Source organism: Benincasa hispida, chromosome 2 (assembly GCF_027475165.1).
Source record: "Benincasa hispida cultivar pf3 chromosome 2, pf3_genome.v1.1, whole genome shotgun sequence".
Classification (NCBI taxonomy): domain Eukaryota; kingdom Viridiplantae; phylum Streptophyta; class Magnoliopsida; order Cucurbitales; family Cucurbitaceae; genus Benincasa; species Benincasa hispida.
In genome coordinates, this window is record NC_143479.1 from 48286379 (window position 1) to 48300780 (window position 14402).

At 34.9% G+C, this 14402-nt stretch overlaps 1 pseudogene across 1 annotated transcript; it reads left to right on the forward strand.

Annotated features, from left to right (window-relative positions):
* The first annotated feature begins 5355 nt into the window (after window positions 1–5355).
* LOC120072094 (tryptophan N-monooxygenase CYP79A68-like) lies at window positions 5356–14111 on the forward strand (annotated as a pseudogene). Its single transcript, XR_016527814.1, has 4 exons — window positions 5356–5753; window positions 6318–6372; window positions 12007–12874; window positions 13286–14111. The product of XR_016527814.1 is annotated as a tryptophan N-monooxygenase CYP79A68-like (transcript).
* Window positions 14112–14402: the final 291 nt, after the last annotated feature.

Sequence of the window (14402 nt, forward strand, 5' to 3'; positions counted from 1 at the left end):
GTAGACCTATAACACTTGATGTTGCAACTAGAGAGAGACGTCGTTTATCGTATGCCAGAATTTGTGTGGAGGTGGATGGTGATTAGATGCCCCCTATGGTTACTGTTAGAATGCAGGATCAGGAATTTATAGTTCCAGTGTCGTATGAGTGGAAACCTCGTAAGTGTGGCTATTGTAGTTCGTTTGGACATACAACTAGTATATGTAAGAAGCAGAGTATGTTTAAGTTTCAGGACTTGAGTATTATGGTGACTGAAAATGGTTTTGGGGAGAAAGGTGGACATGTGGGTGGACTTACTCCTAAGGGTGTGGGGATTGATGTAGTTAATGTTGGGGGTTGGGGGAGGGGGAGAGGGGATGCTCACCCAGTTGGTGTGAATAGGGGTGTAAGGGGTGATGATGAGTTCACATTGGTTAGTTGTCGTCGACGTGAGAGGGGTGTTGATGGTTGTAGAGTTGGTAGTGGGTCTCTAGAATCTACGCCTCTGGGTAAACTAGTTCATGGATCCCCTGAGATTAAGAGGTTTATGCAGCATGTGGATCAGCATAACCAGTTCGGTATTTTGCGAGAGGAGGGGGTGACTCGCTTGCACTGGTATTATTGCAATCTTATCCTAATCCGTTGCTTGTTCTGGATGGTAATATTGGGAGTACGAGCAATATACCTGTGAGAGGTAGTAGTGGGGAGGTTTTGTCAGTATTGTGATCTGGTGCTCATGGAATCTTAGGGGGTTGAACGACCCAGTTAAATGAAGGGCAGTGATGGATTTTCTTTATTCGTCGTCAGTTAGCTTTTGTTGTCTGCTTGAGACTAGGGTTCAAGCGGAGAACTTTGATATGGTGTTTGGTAGATTTTGGGGTTCCTAGAATTGTGTGTGTAGTTATAGCCTTAAGGGTGTGGGGCGTATTTGGGTGATGTGAAAGAAGAATATGTTTGAGTTTTCTCCTTCGATTATTAATGAGCAGTGTATTGTAGGATGTCTTAAAGAGCTGAGTTCATCGGATACTGTGAATGTAGCTGTTGTATATGCCTCTAATAATGTGACTGAGAGACATACCTTTAGAAGGTCGTTGGTGGGTATTTACTCTTCTTCGCAAATTAGAGGGGCAGTTATGGGTGATTTTAATGACATTCACAACCTTTCGGAGGCCTTTAGGGGTAATCCTTGTAGAGGTGAGATGGAGGAGTTTGATGCAGCTATTTGTGAGGTTGACCTAGTGGAGTTGGGTGTTCAGGGTAACTGGTTTACATGGACAAGTAAAGTTAAGGGGACTGGTATTCTGCACAGGTTCGATAAATTCCTTGTGAATGAGTTATGGTTGGAGTTAAGTCCTCTTACTGGGGTTAGGGTGTGCTGGGTTTTATGTCCTAAGACTCGTGGTTTGTAAGCAATAAAACTTATTCTGAAAATTCAATAAGATGTTATTGAATAGATGTTTTGCTTATTAGAAATCCAACAAACCTAAAAGTCCCCTGACTATTACATGAGTACTTGAACTTTATGTGGAGACATAAAAGTGGATCAAGTTTGAGTAAATAGTCAAAATGATCTTTAGTATATGAATAAGGTTGGATGTCTTATTCTGGTAACACTATTGGATGCGGCCTACTCTGTAGTTGTTAGAAAAAGTTGTAAAGTGCTACGAACAATGTGATCCTAATTTGTACATGTTATGACATGGGGATTGGGAGCATCCCTGCACAAAAGGGTTTGTACAAGATCGGACCACGAAATATGTCACTTTTACTTTATAACATTGTTTATTGTTTAAGACTAACTATTTCAAAGCGATGACCTAGGTAACTTGACCTCAATCCTGAGCTAACTATGAACTTCGGTTTATACGGGATTATCCTTAGATCTGCATAGGTGAAGGTTGGCTTAACAGCCCTGGCTCAATAACCTCCCATTTCAGGAGTAAAACCGAATAGATAGTTGGGGACATAGGGTGCAAGAAGGAATTCATTCCTACCCGCTGTTTAGGGATAGTAGAGAGGTTGTTCCTTTACGTGTTGATTCTGGGTCTTGAACAAGGGATCCCACCCTCTCATTGGCCTAAGAGGGACTCGGTTTCTTGATTGGATCACAAATCAACTGTTCATTAGAGGATTAGTGGGACTTAAGGAACAAAAGGTAATTTCGGGGGTAAAACAGAGATTTGACCCAATCGTTATTACGAACAACATGTGAAGGGTTAACTTACTAATCATGGTTATATCGAGTGGACATAATATATCTACAGTGAGGGTAGTTCAACTATAGGCTTTAGTGGAATGACCCATTAGTTAACGAATGAGGGTTAATTTGGTCTAATTAGTTTAGCCAATTAATCTCGGATCGTTGGAGCCTATGATCTGTAGGTCCGCAAGGACCCCTACTAGCTCGTAAATGGATTAGCTTTAGAGTAGCATGATAAGTTAATTTGAAACGTTCCAATTAGAATTAAAGGAATTAGTAATTACATGAGATATAACTACACATTTAATTTTAAGAATTAAACGGAATTGGAGAATTAACATTGAAATATAATTTAAATATATGAAGGTAGATTTGTGTAAAATTAATTTAATATTTGATATTAAATTAATTAGAATTATTTAAATTGTTTAAATAATTGTTTATTAATTTTATTAAGAAAATTAATTTATCAAATATATTTGTAAAATTAATAATATTCTCAATTTTAGAAAACAAATTGATTTTTGGAATCAATTGAAAATTGAAAAAGTTTTAAGAAAAACACAAAAATGGAAAGTTGGGTTTTTCCATTACACCTTCATAGTTGCTCACACAAAACTCATTACTTTAGGCTTCAATTACTCCAAGCATGAGCTGCATCTCATGCAGCCATCTTTTTTGCATGATTGACTGCAATATATTAAGAAGATTGGAGTGAATTTGAGGCATACAATCGATAGAATTTTTGTTCAAAAATTTGTATGAAGAAGGTGTTCTTCAAGTGGGTTGCTGTTGTGAGCTACTCTTCAAGTTCCTTTGATTCAAGCTTATTTTGAACCCATAACTCGATCAAGAGTACCAAGAGAATAGTGGGAAAGATCTTGAGGTGGTCTACAACAAGATTTGGATAATTTTTGCAGCTGGAAATTGAGATTTCAAGAGTTCTAGTATGACTTGAAACCCATTTCTTTTAGTAAGAGCATGCTTTAGTTTCTGCCAAAATTAATGAATTAGAGTGCTTATTGATCCTTGTTACTTCCGTTGCTTGCTGATACAATCCAACAGGGTGTGGTCGTGGGGAATTTCTGGTCATAGCCTCGTTCTGGTCACCATTGATGATTATGTTATTTGTCCAGTTCCCACGTTCAGTTATTTTAATCATTGGGCCGATTTTGCTGATTTTTTTACTGTTGTGGATTCTATTTTGAAATTGCATCCTGAAGTATCCACTTTGGTTAGTTTGATAAGGAACTTGAAGGCCTTAAAACCCGTCCTACGTAGTACTTTTAAGAGGAAGATAGAGGGAATAAGTAGATTGACTCTGGAGGCTAGTGGTAGGATGGAGGTTGCTTAGGCTGCTATTGAGTCTAACCCATCTTCTGATATTTTGATTGGGGAGGCTGCCATGGTGACTGAGGAGTTATGGAGACTAGCAAGATTGGAAGAGGCTTCTCTTCATCAAAAGTCTCGTGTTCGGTAGTTGAAGTTGGGGGACCAGAACACATCGTTTTTTCACTGGACGATTCGTATACATTTGGTAAGGAATGGTTTATTATCAGTTTATGATTCTAATAGAATTTGTTAGTCTTCTTATGGCATGGTAGCGGATGTGGCTGTCAAATATTTTAGTGGGAGTTTGGGGTCGCATAGGGTGGGTTATAGAGATCTTATGTCCCAGATTGATGCTATTGTGCAGTTTCAGTTGTCTGATGATTGTATTCGGGAGATGTGTAGATCGGTTACAAGGGAGGAAGTGTGTAATGTCTTGTTCTTAATGAATTCGGGAAAGGTTCCTCGTCTAGATGGTTTTCCTGTTGAGTTTTATAATTCGCATGGAATGTGGTGGGGGATGATTTTTCTCAATTGCTTTCCATTTCTTTGATACGCGTCATCTTCCTAATAGGGTGAATGCCACGACTCTTACCCTCATCCCTAAGAGACCTGGGGCTGATCGTATGTAGGATTTTTGCCCTATTGCGTGTTGTATTGTTATATATAAGTGCATCCGTAGCATGATTGCTGATAGACTACGTGTATGTTTGCCTCAGTTTATTAGTGGGTACCGATAAACATTTGTTCAAGGGGGAAGTATCATTGAGAACATTCTTTTCTGCTAAGATCTTATTGGGGGTTATTAACTTAACAGAGGCAAACCATGTTGTGTAATGAAGGTGGATCTTCAAAAAGTCTATGACTCTATTAATTGGGACTTTTTGTTTGGTGTTCTTCTAGCTACTGGAACACCTTTAAAGTTTGTGAGCTGGATTCACGCTTGTGTTACCTCCCCTTTTTTCTCCATGATGATTAATGGAGCTCTAGAGGGTTACCTTCCTGGTAGGAAAGGGTTACGACACGGAGATCCTCTGTCTCCGTTTTTGTTTGTGGTATTTATGGAGGTCTTATCTCGTATGTTGAAAAATCCTCCTCTCTCCTTTGTATTTTATCATAGGAATGAGAAGGTGAGGCTAACTCACTTGTCATTTGCGGATGACCTCTTGATTTTTTGTGCAATTGATTATGCCTCATTGAGTTTTGTGAATCAAGGGTTAAATCAGTTTGCAGAATTTTCTCGGTTAATGGTTAATGTTGGGAAGAGCTCTATGTTTGTGGTTGGTGTTTCTGGTGATGTTGCAAGAGACCTGGCTAGAAGTATAGGATTTGCCCTATGGTCTTTACCTGTGTGTTATCTTGGGTTGCCTTTGCCCCGTTGATTTAGAAGATTATTGCGAGGGTTAGGAGTTAGGCTGCGAGATCTCTCTCTTTTGTGGGACGCTTGTAGTTAGTCTACTCAGTGTTGTAGAGTTTTCAGGTTTACTAGTCTAGCATTTTTATGTTGCCTGTTTCTGTTGGCCAGGAGGTGGATCATATCTTACAGGCGTACTTATGGCGTGGGTGGGTTGATGGTAGAGGGACTGTGTGTGTTGCTTGGGATAAGGTTTGTTTGCCAAAATCTAAAGGCAGTTTGGGTATTCACCACACATCTTCCTGGAATGTGGCAGCTATCATGACATTGTTATGGTTATTGCTGGTCTGGTCTGGGTCCTTGTGGGTTACTTGGATGGGAGCATAGGTGTTTCAAGGGCGATCTTTATGGGAAATTCGATCGGAGATGGGGCGGTCATGGTGTCTGAGGGCGATATTACATTGTTGACATAGGCTTAAGCCACTGGTCAAGATGCAAGTTGGTAACGAGAGGAGATGTTTTGCTTGGTGTGATCCGTGGTTGCCTGTGGGGTCTATCTTGGAGAATTATGGGGAGGGGGTGGTCTATGATGCTGCGAGCTATCTTGAGGCTAGGCCCTCAGATTTCTTATCTGATGATGGTTATTGGCATAGGCTTTTGTTATCTTGGGAATTGCGTGATTTGTGGGATTTGGTTCAAGATGTGGTTCCGAGGGTGGATGAGGTGGATAGATGGGTTTGGGTTCTGAGTAGTACCGATCGTTTTATTGTTGCCAGTGCGTGGAAGAGTTTGCGTCCTAGGGGTCCTAGGGTGGCTTGGGCTTGTCTACTTTGGTTTAGGGGTAATATTCCAAGGCATTCATTTTGGGCCTTGTTGATGGTGAAGGATAGGTTGGGCACTCGGGATTGATTGAGAAGATGGGATCATTTGGTGGATAATGGTTGTCTGCTCTACTTGGGTGAGATTGAGTCCAGGAATCATATGTTCTTTGACTATGTGTTTGGGCGGGAAATTTGGGAGGGTTTGGTACGCTTGTTGAGTTCATCTCATCGTGTTGCAGGGTGGGATGTGGAGTTGATTTGGGTGTGTCGGGTAAGGGCTGGTAAGGATGTGAGTAGTAAGTTATTTAGAGTCTTCTGGTGTGCGTCGATTTACTATATTTGGAAGGAGAGGGACCGTCGGTTACACGGCGGTCAGCCGAGATTGGCGTCTACTGTGTTTTAGCTTATTATATCTATGGTTCGTGCGAGTGCTACTTCGTGGCAGATTTATCTTCATAGACAGATCTAGTTTGTTTGATTTCCTCGTTCTTTGTTTGGATACTTTAATCCTGTTTGTCTAGTTTCTGAGGTCCCCAGATTGTGGAGTGTTTTTTGTTCTTCTGGATGTTTGGTTATTTGTTCATATTAACCTTTTTGTTGGTTCTATTTTTTCGCTATTGTGCGTCTTTGTAGGTGCTCTTTTCGTGTTGGTGCCTTGATCCCAGATTGTGGGATCCCTTTTATTGTTGTATAATAATATCACCTATTCAAAAAAAAAAAATTATTCTTTATATTTTAATATTTTTCCGTTTAGTCTCTCATTAAGATTCAATATTAAATTTGACCAATAATAAATTTATGTAGTAGATTATTTAATACATCAATAAGTATTTAGATGAGAAAAGAAGTGTTAAAAGAAGTCCAAAAAATAAAAATAAAACTAATTAAAGCAAAACTTCTACAAATTTCTTATTTCTTAAAAGGAAAAATTTTTAATCTTGCAACATATAGTTTATTTTCATTTTAAAAAAATAATTTCAAAATGTTTTAGGGTAAAATAATATTAGTTAAAATAATGAATGCTTTTTTTTTTTCATTTTTGAAATTAATCTCATTGCATATACCACCTTTTTTTTCTTTTTCTTTTTTTTCTTTTTTTTTTTTTTCTGTTGCGATTTCTGATTGTCATTTATATGCGTATTCAATTTTTTTTTTATTGTTTTTCTTACTCTTTTTCTCATTCATTTTTTAACATTAATTGTCATTTATGTTTGTTCAAAATCATACACTTTGCAAGAACTTCTTTCATGGTTGAATTGAATTCATAGGTTTTTCTATTGGAAAATTAAGGGAGTTTTAATTCTAATGTCTTAGATGTATATATAGATGGTGAAATTAAAGGTTGTGTGTTTAAATACAGTAATAATGACAATATTAATAAATTTGTATGGTAACGGTATTATGCATTTAACACGATAATCAGTCACGATTATTTTCTTTTTTTACAAACAATTGGATTATTTTAATTATATAATAAAAAATTTAGGTTTTCGGAAAAAAAAGTATGGTCAAACAGAATTAAATAAAGTATAATTATTTTAAATGACAAAACTACTACAAATATTTTTAAATATAACAAAATGTGGTTGCCTATCACTGATAAAACAACCACATTTTACTATATTTATAAATAAAATACTCATTTTCCTTATATTTGAAAACGAACCCTTAAACAAATTATGTATCTCCAATTCATTAGAATTTAAAAAGGTAAAATAGATTAAGAATATATTTTTTTAAGACCCTTGCTTTTTAATATTGTATAAATTAGGCTTATTAATTTTATTTTATATTATATAATTTGTAATCATATAATAAATAAATATTCTTTTAACTTAGCGGAGAATGAAATGATAAATTTTGTTTTATTTTAATTCTTCATTCTTCATACAAATTATCATTGAATGATTAATTTTTAATTTTTTATTGTTGATTGAATATTAAAATTTTTGTCACACATATGTGACACAAATACACAATCAAGGACATATTTGCAATAGATCACAAAATTTTCATTTTTTTCAATCAAAGAAAAAACAATACATTGATTAGAAAAGAAAAACAAAGACTCTTGCTATACACTTATGTTTCTCAAATAGATTTGATCATATAAAAATTGTTATAGGTGATAGTTCCTTAAATGAGCTATCTTAGTGCCTCTAATGTCGTTTGTTTATAATAATTAATTTGATTAAATTTCTATAATTGTAGGAACTCGAGATACATGCATTTCAGAACATTACAAATCATTTGGTTTAAATTGAAGCAATTAGGAGCTTAATAAACCAATCGGGCTTCAAAAGAATGTGAAAAAACCAAAACTCCCATTTTTATTGCTTTCCAATGACTTAGCTTAAATAAATTCTATCTTGGGCTCCATGTGGTTTGACTCGCTCTTGTTACTGAGACTACTTGTTAGTTGAAATTTTAGATTAGTATTAAATGTTATTTGACCGATTTAAGGCCTCGACAATCTTCTATTCGTCAAATTAGGCCCATTTCTTTTGTCTACTTGTTTGATCATGACAGATGACGTGCCTTGCATCTACTATGTGCTTTGTGGGAGACATGCTACTCTATGGGACAAAGAGGAGGTAGGAGAGTTTAATGAGCTTAAAAGTCAAATTTCTAAATTAACCTCTCTTGTCCAAGATTTGGTTGTTAAGCATGACGATCCATATCCCGCTGTGCCCAACATGTTAATGCATTCTCCTTCTGCCAACTCAGGCATGTTGTTAGAGGAAATGGTTGTGAAGGTTGTTAATATCTCTTTTGAGTTTGAGCAGGAAACCTTTGTAGGCAGTGAGAGTTCTCGGGCTTCCAACAAGACAATCTATATTCTAAAGCAGAGGCTAAATTAATCTTTGGAGTTTCAGTAACCTAATCACTCAATTCGCTAAATTAGTTGGGAGGCAAGATGAACCCTTATTACCACCATCCTCTAAGACTAACGAGGTGAGCAGTTGTGAGATATTCTATATTAACAGCCAAGTTGAGCAGCAGATATCCCAAACTTAAGGCCAAGGTAAGACGTTGGAAAATATTATTTGTGAACTTGCTAACGGTACTTTCTAACTTTAAGTGTTTCAATAGGAGACCCACACCAAGCTACAAGTCATGGTTAACCATGTCATTGAGTTTACAGATTTCATGCAGAGACTGGAGAGCAGACTAGAGCCATCCATCGCCAATACTACAATTGCTTCCATTTAGCAATGACGAGGATGCGTACCCTCTATTGTGCCCATAATAAGTATGTGAAGTTAAGTATGAGCCCGAGCTTCATCTCGAGGAGCCTTAGGTAATAGAGTTAAAGACTACAAAGCATCGACTTATTCTTCTTTCTGGTATCTCTTTTATGTTTTTTTTAATATTGCTCATCTTTTCTTCACGAGTCCATTGAGTCTTATATTCAGTTGAGTCAACCGAGTCTTTCTTTTTATTTTCTTTTTCCAAAACGAAAAAAATAAAAAAATATCTCTGTCATTGATGCTTTTGAATGCTTTAAAAGTTTGCTTACCTTAAACAGCTTTATGGACTCAAGGAAGAAAGTGCCCGAGAAATATGAAAGTGTTTACGTATCTTGACAAGAAAACACCATTGTGTAGCTGATGCCAAAAGTTTGTGCTTCTTGGAGGAAGCCAAGAAAAAACAATTTATTACTTTCTTTTATTGCTTTCTTAGCTTTAACTTATTATTTTTCTTTTGTAGGTTCCCCCTTGGCTCTAGAAGATAAAAAAGATCATTTGCAGTGGCGAGCCCTATCACCACAACTCAAAGAAGAACACTATCAGGAGAAGTTTTCTATTCCATTGTCTTTTATTAATTTTATTGTATTATTATAGATACCTTAGCGATAATGTATCGTTTTAGGTTAGGGATGGTTGGTTTGCATGTCTGAGAAGTCCTTGAGCATATGAGCTTAGACTTTGTTGTTGAGTTCAATTATATGATGATTGTGCTGCATGTAACGTGATAATGACAGACTGTGATGAGCTTTAGATAATTCCTATTCAATTTTTTTATGATTTATAAGAATGTGTGTATGATTCTGAGCCAAATTTTTTCTTGATTCCCCTATATCTTTGAGTACATAGCCAAATTTAAAATTTTATCTATAGTTTTGAAGAATTATGATTCAATTATTTAGCCCATATGCTTGTTGTCACCCCCAAAAGGCCTAGGTGATAGTGGTTAAGCCATTCCTAGCTCAACTTAGTAATACATGCTTAGATTTTTTGTCAAACTCTTGTTCTGTATAGTAAAAGCCTATTGTAAAGTGAATAAAAGAAAGTTGTAAAAGGCAAACATGTTGTAGAGTCAAAGAAAGTATGTATGATATTTTTTAATATGATTACTCCACCTTCCCAAGGTATTAGTAATCAAGGGCGGCTATAATACCTTTAGTTGCTACTACATGTATATACTTAGAGGAAGTGAGTAAGCTTTGACAACTTTAAGGATACAATGCTCGTAGTTTGATAATCATTCACGTAATCTGTGTGGGCAAGCTAAAAGGAAGGTGACCTGTCTAGTTAAGATTTCCCATTTTTTGTTAAGTAATATATATATATATGGAAAATGAAAAAGAATAAGAATAAAAATTCAGTTCCCTCAAATGTGTCATTACAATTTTGAGTCTATGAAATTTAACTCTTGAGCCATTTTGAGTCTACCATTTTGAGTCTACTCATAGCATTATAGACTGTTTGGGGGTTAATTTGGAGTAATTAGGTGCCTAATAAAAGTTAATCGGACTTAAAAAGAATGTGAAAAAACCAAAAACTCTCGTTGTTTACTGCTTTCCAAAGACTTATTTAGCTTGGAGAAATTCTATCTTAGGCTCCTTGTGGTTTGACTTGTTCTTGCTACTAAGACTACTTGTTAGTTGAAGTCCTAGATCGATATTATAAATATTATTTGATCGATTGAAGGCATTGACAACCTTTTGTCCCTTAGTAGGAAAAAACTCTCATTCAATTTCATCAAAGTTGAGTTATAACATTTCACAAACCTAGCTAGACATCGAGATATTAAATATGACACTGTAGATCCTCCTTTTCAATTTGAATGTACCATCATCCCTAAGTAGTCTTGAAGATTAAAATGGCTTCGAAAATAATGTATTGAGAAAAAAAAAAAAGTGAAATGGCTTCCAAAATAAGGCACTGAGAGAACAAAATTGAAAAAAAAAAAAAAGAGGATAAAATTTTAGGCATTGGTGAAGAATGATAATCCAAAAGAGTTATTTTTGTACTTGTGGAAAGTTAGAGATACAAAACTTTTTAAATTAGATTTTTTAATTCGATATATGAAATAAAATTTTAGTGAGGGCGTTGTTTATTGGCATTAATTTAATAGTAATAATAAATTTTAAAAGTAACTGTTGCATTTTTATCAATTTATTTTTTGCTTTACACGTTGGTGCACAGAAAAGAAAAAAGATAATAGGAGTATTTCCACATATTTTTCTTTTTTTGTTAGATATCAACTTGAATAACGCATTAATGTTTGAATATATACAAAAATATTAATTACTATTGAAATGACATAAATGTGATAAATTAAAATTTAAAAAGGTAATGTAGTCTGAAAATATATTTTTTTAAGAATCATACTTTTCTAATATAATATAATTGTATTAATAGATAAAATTTTGATATAAAATTACACATTGTTGTAAGTAATTATCCATACACTTTTATCAAAGTAAGCATAACTCAAATGACATATAATTGTATTAATAAATACGAGGTCTATAGCAAATTCTTTTATTCCATTTGTATTCAAAAGAAAAAAAACTGTCCATGTATTTTTGTCTTAAGTGGAATTAAAAATGTCAATTAGTTGAAGGCCAAGTTATTAGCGGAAACTTGAAAACTTAAGCTATACGATATTAAAACTTTAAAGACTTAATAGATGCTTGGTAAAGATTAATTGAGTTTTTAATTAAAAGTTAAAAGTTAAACTAGAAATTAATTCGAGTTCAAATATCAAATAGATATCAATAACAAAAGTTGGTCGACTAAATTTATAATTTAATTAAATACTTTATATGTCACTACAAATTATATTAATATATATTATATATATATATCCAAACACACACATCCCTGAAGGGTAGTTATATAGCATTCATCTATTACACATAGAGAGAGTAAAAGAGAGAGGAGTGAGAGAAAGCCATGGTAATTGCTTTTTTATTCATTCCTCAATTGGCACACCAAAACTCTCCAATAGCCATAACGTCTAAAACTTTAATTGTGTTTGGATTTATGGCTCTCACTTCTATCTTGTTTTCCCAATGTTATTGTAACCGTAGAAGAAAACACTTAGTCCGACGACCACCTCTCCCACCTGGCCCAAAGCCATGGCCTCTCGTTGGTTGCCTCCCAACAATGTTAATCAACAAATCCCCAACACACCAATGGATTCATTCAGTAATGAAGAAACTCAACACTGAAATTGCTTCCATACGCCTCGGAAATACTTACGTAATCCCTGTCACTTCTCCAGAACTCGCTCTTGAATTTCTTAAGACTTATGATTCTGTCTTTGCATCACGTTCTTCTACGTCCAACGCTATTTATATCTTAACTCGTGGATATGTCTCCACAATATTATCACCATTGGGAGACCAATGGAAGAAGATGAGAAGAATCCTTACATCAAAAATACTCAATCCATCAACTCTCCATCGAATGCTTGGCCAAAGAACCGCCGAAGCTGATACTCTTTTACGCTATATTTTCACCCAAACCAACAACAATAGAGGAGGTGCAGTGATTAATCTTAGAAGCATAACACAACATTATTGCGGTAACATTCTTAGACAAATGCTATTCAATAGAAGATATTATGGCAAAGGAAGGGAAGATGGGGGGCCAACTTTTGAAGAAGAAGAACATGTTCAAGCGTTGTTGACCATTGTTAAGCATATTCATGCATTTTCTATATCAGATTTCATGCCTTGTTTGAAGTCATTTGATTTAGATGGACATCAGAAAATTATGAAGAATGCTTTGAATATCCTTCAAAAGTATGACGAACCCATTATTGACGAGAGAGTGCAAGAATGGAAGGACAAGAAAATTAAAGAGGTAGAGGATATTCTTGATATCCTCATTTCACTTAAAGATGAGAATACAAATTCGTTGTTGTCAATTGAAGAGATCAAGGCTCAAATCACGGTAAACGTTCTACAATTTTGAATATGATAATAATCACGATAAATTATTCGCACATACATACATGCACATGTGGTAAATTATATATAATTCTACTTAGTCTCTAGACTTTTAAGTTTGTAACTATTTGGTTTGGTTTCAACAATAAGATGTTTGACCTATTTTGACATATTTTTTTAACTTCACGGGTCTTACTACACACTAACCTTGTAAATATTTTTAATGTAAAGACCCTAGACACAAAATTGAAGGTTGAGAAACTACTATTTAATGATATTTTTGAAGGTCCAATGACAAATACAAGCTTAATATTAAACATAAAAAACTAATTAACTTGTAATTTATGCTTCTTGAAATTTGGTCACATATTGTTGTTTATACTAATGCCAACTTTTCCCACCATTATAATAATAGGACTTACAAATTGCAACAATAGATAATCCTTCGAACGCAGTGGAATGGGCAATGGCGGAATTACTTAACCAACCAAAAATTCTTGAAAAAGTCGTTGAAGAACTGGACAAAGTAGTTGGAAGAGAAAGGCTAGTTCAAGAATCTGATATCCCAAAACTCAAGTATCTCACAGCTTGTGCTAGAGAATCTTTTCGGCTTCATCCGTTTTCATCCTTCAATGTTCCTCACATTTCCACTTCTGATATTGTTGTGGCTGGCTACTTTATTCCCAAAGGAAGTGAAGTGTTGCTTAGTCGTTCAGGTCTCGGTCGAAATCCAAGGGTTTGGGAGGATCCAATGAGATTTGATCCAGAACGTCATCTAAAAGACGGAACAGTTGAATTGGGAATTTCGGAACCCAATTTGCGTTTCATCACCTTTACTAGAGGGAGGAGAGGTTGTGCTGGTAGCTCACTGGGCACTAACATTACCATGATGTTATTTGCTAGACTTCTACAAGGGTTTACATGGAGTTTAATGGCAGGAATCACAAAAATAGACCTTTCTGATACTGGTGATCTCTCTCTCTCGAAGCCATTACATTTGCATGCAAAGCCACGTTTATCTCATAGTATGTACCCAAGCCTTTATTAACCAAAAGGCATGCATAAACTACCTAAAAACACAATGTTGACAAGATAAAAATAGGTAGTGTGTTTAATTTCTATGTTCTAGGTTATATGTCATGTTTTTTTTTTTTTTATGTACCATCACACTTATTTGTGGAGGTAAATTAGACATTGTGTGAGTAAATATATATATATATATATAGAAATGAATAACTTAATTGGAGTTGGTATTGGTACATAATATGAGCTAGATGTGACTCTGGATGTTGATTTAAATTTTAGCAGATTTCTTTCTAGATTGTATGGAGTTTGTGATTTATTGTGATATGAGTAGGAGAACACAATAATTTAAAATTAGTATTGATATGTTTTGATGTTTATATCCTTAATTATTCAAGAGGTATTTCCATATTGCAACATGTATTTTATCCAATATGTTCTTATTGCTTTTAGTTCTCAGTTCAAGTATTAATTTTTTCATTAATTTAAGTTTTAACTTGAGAAAGTGA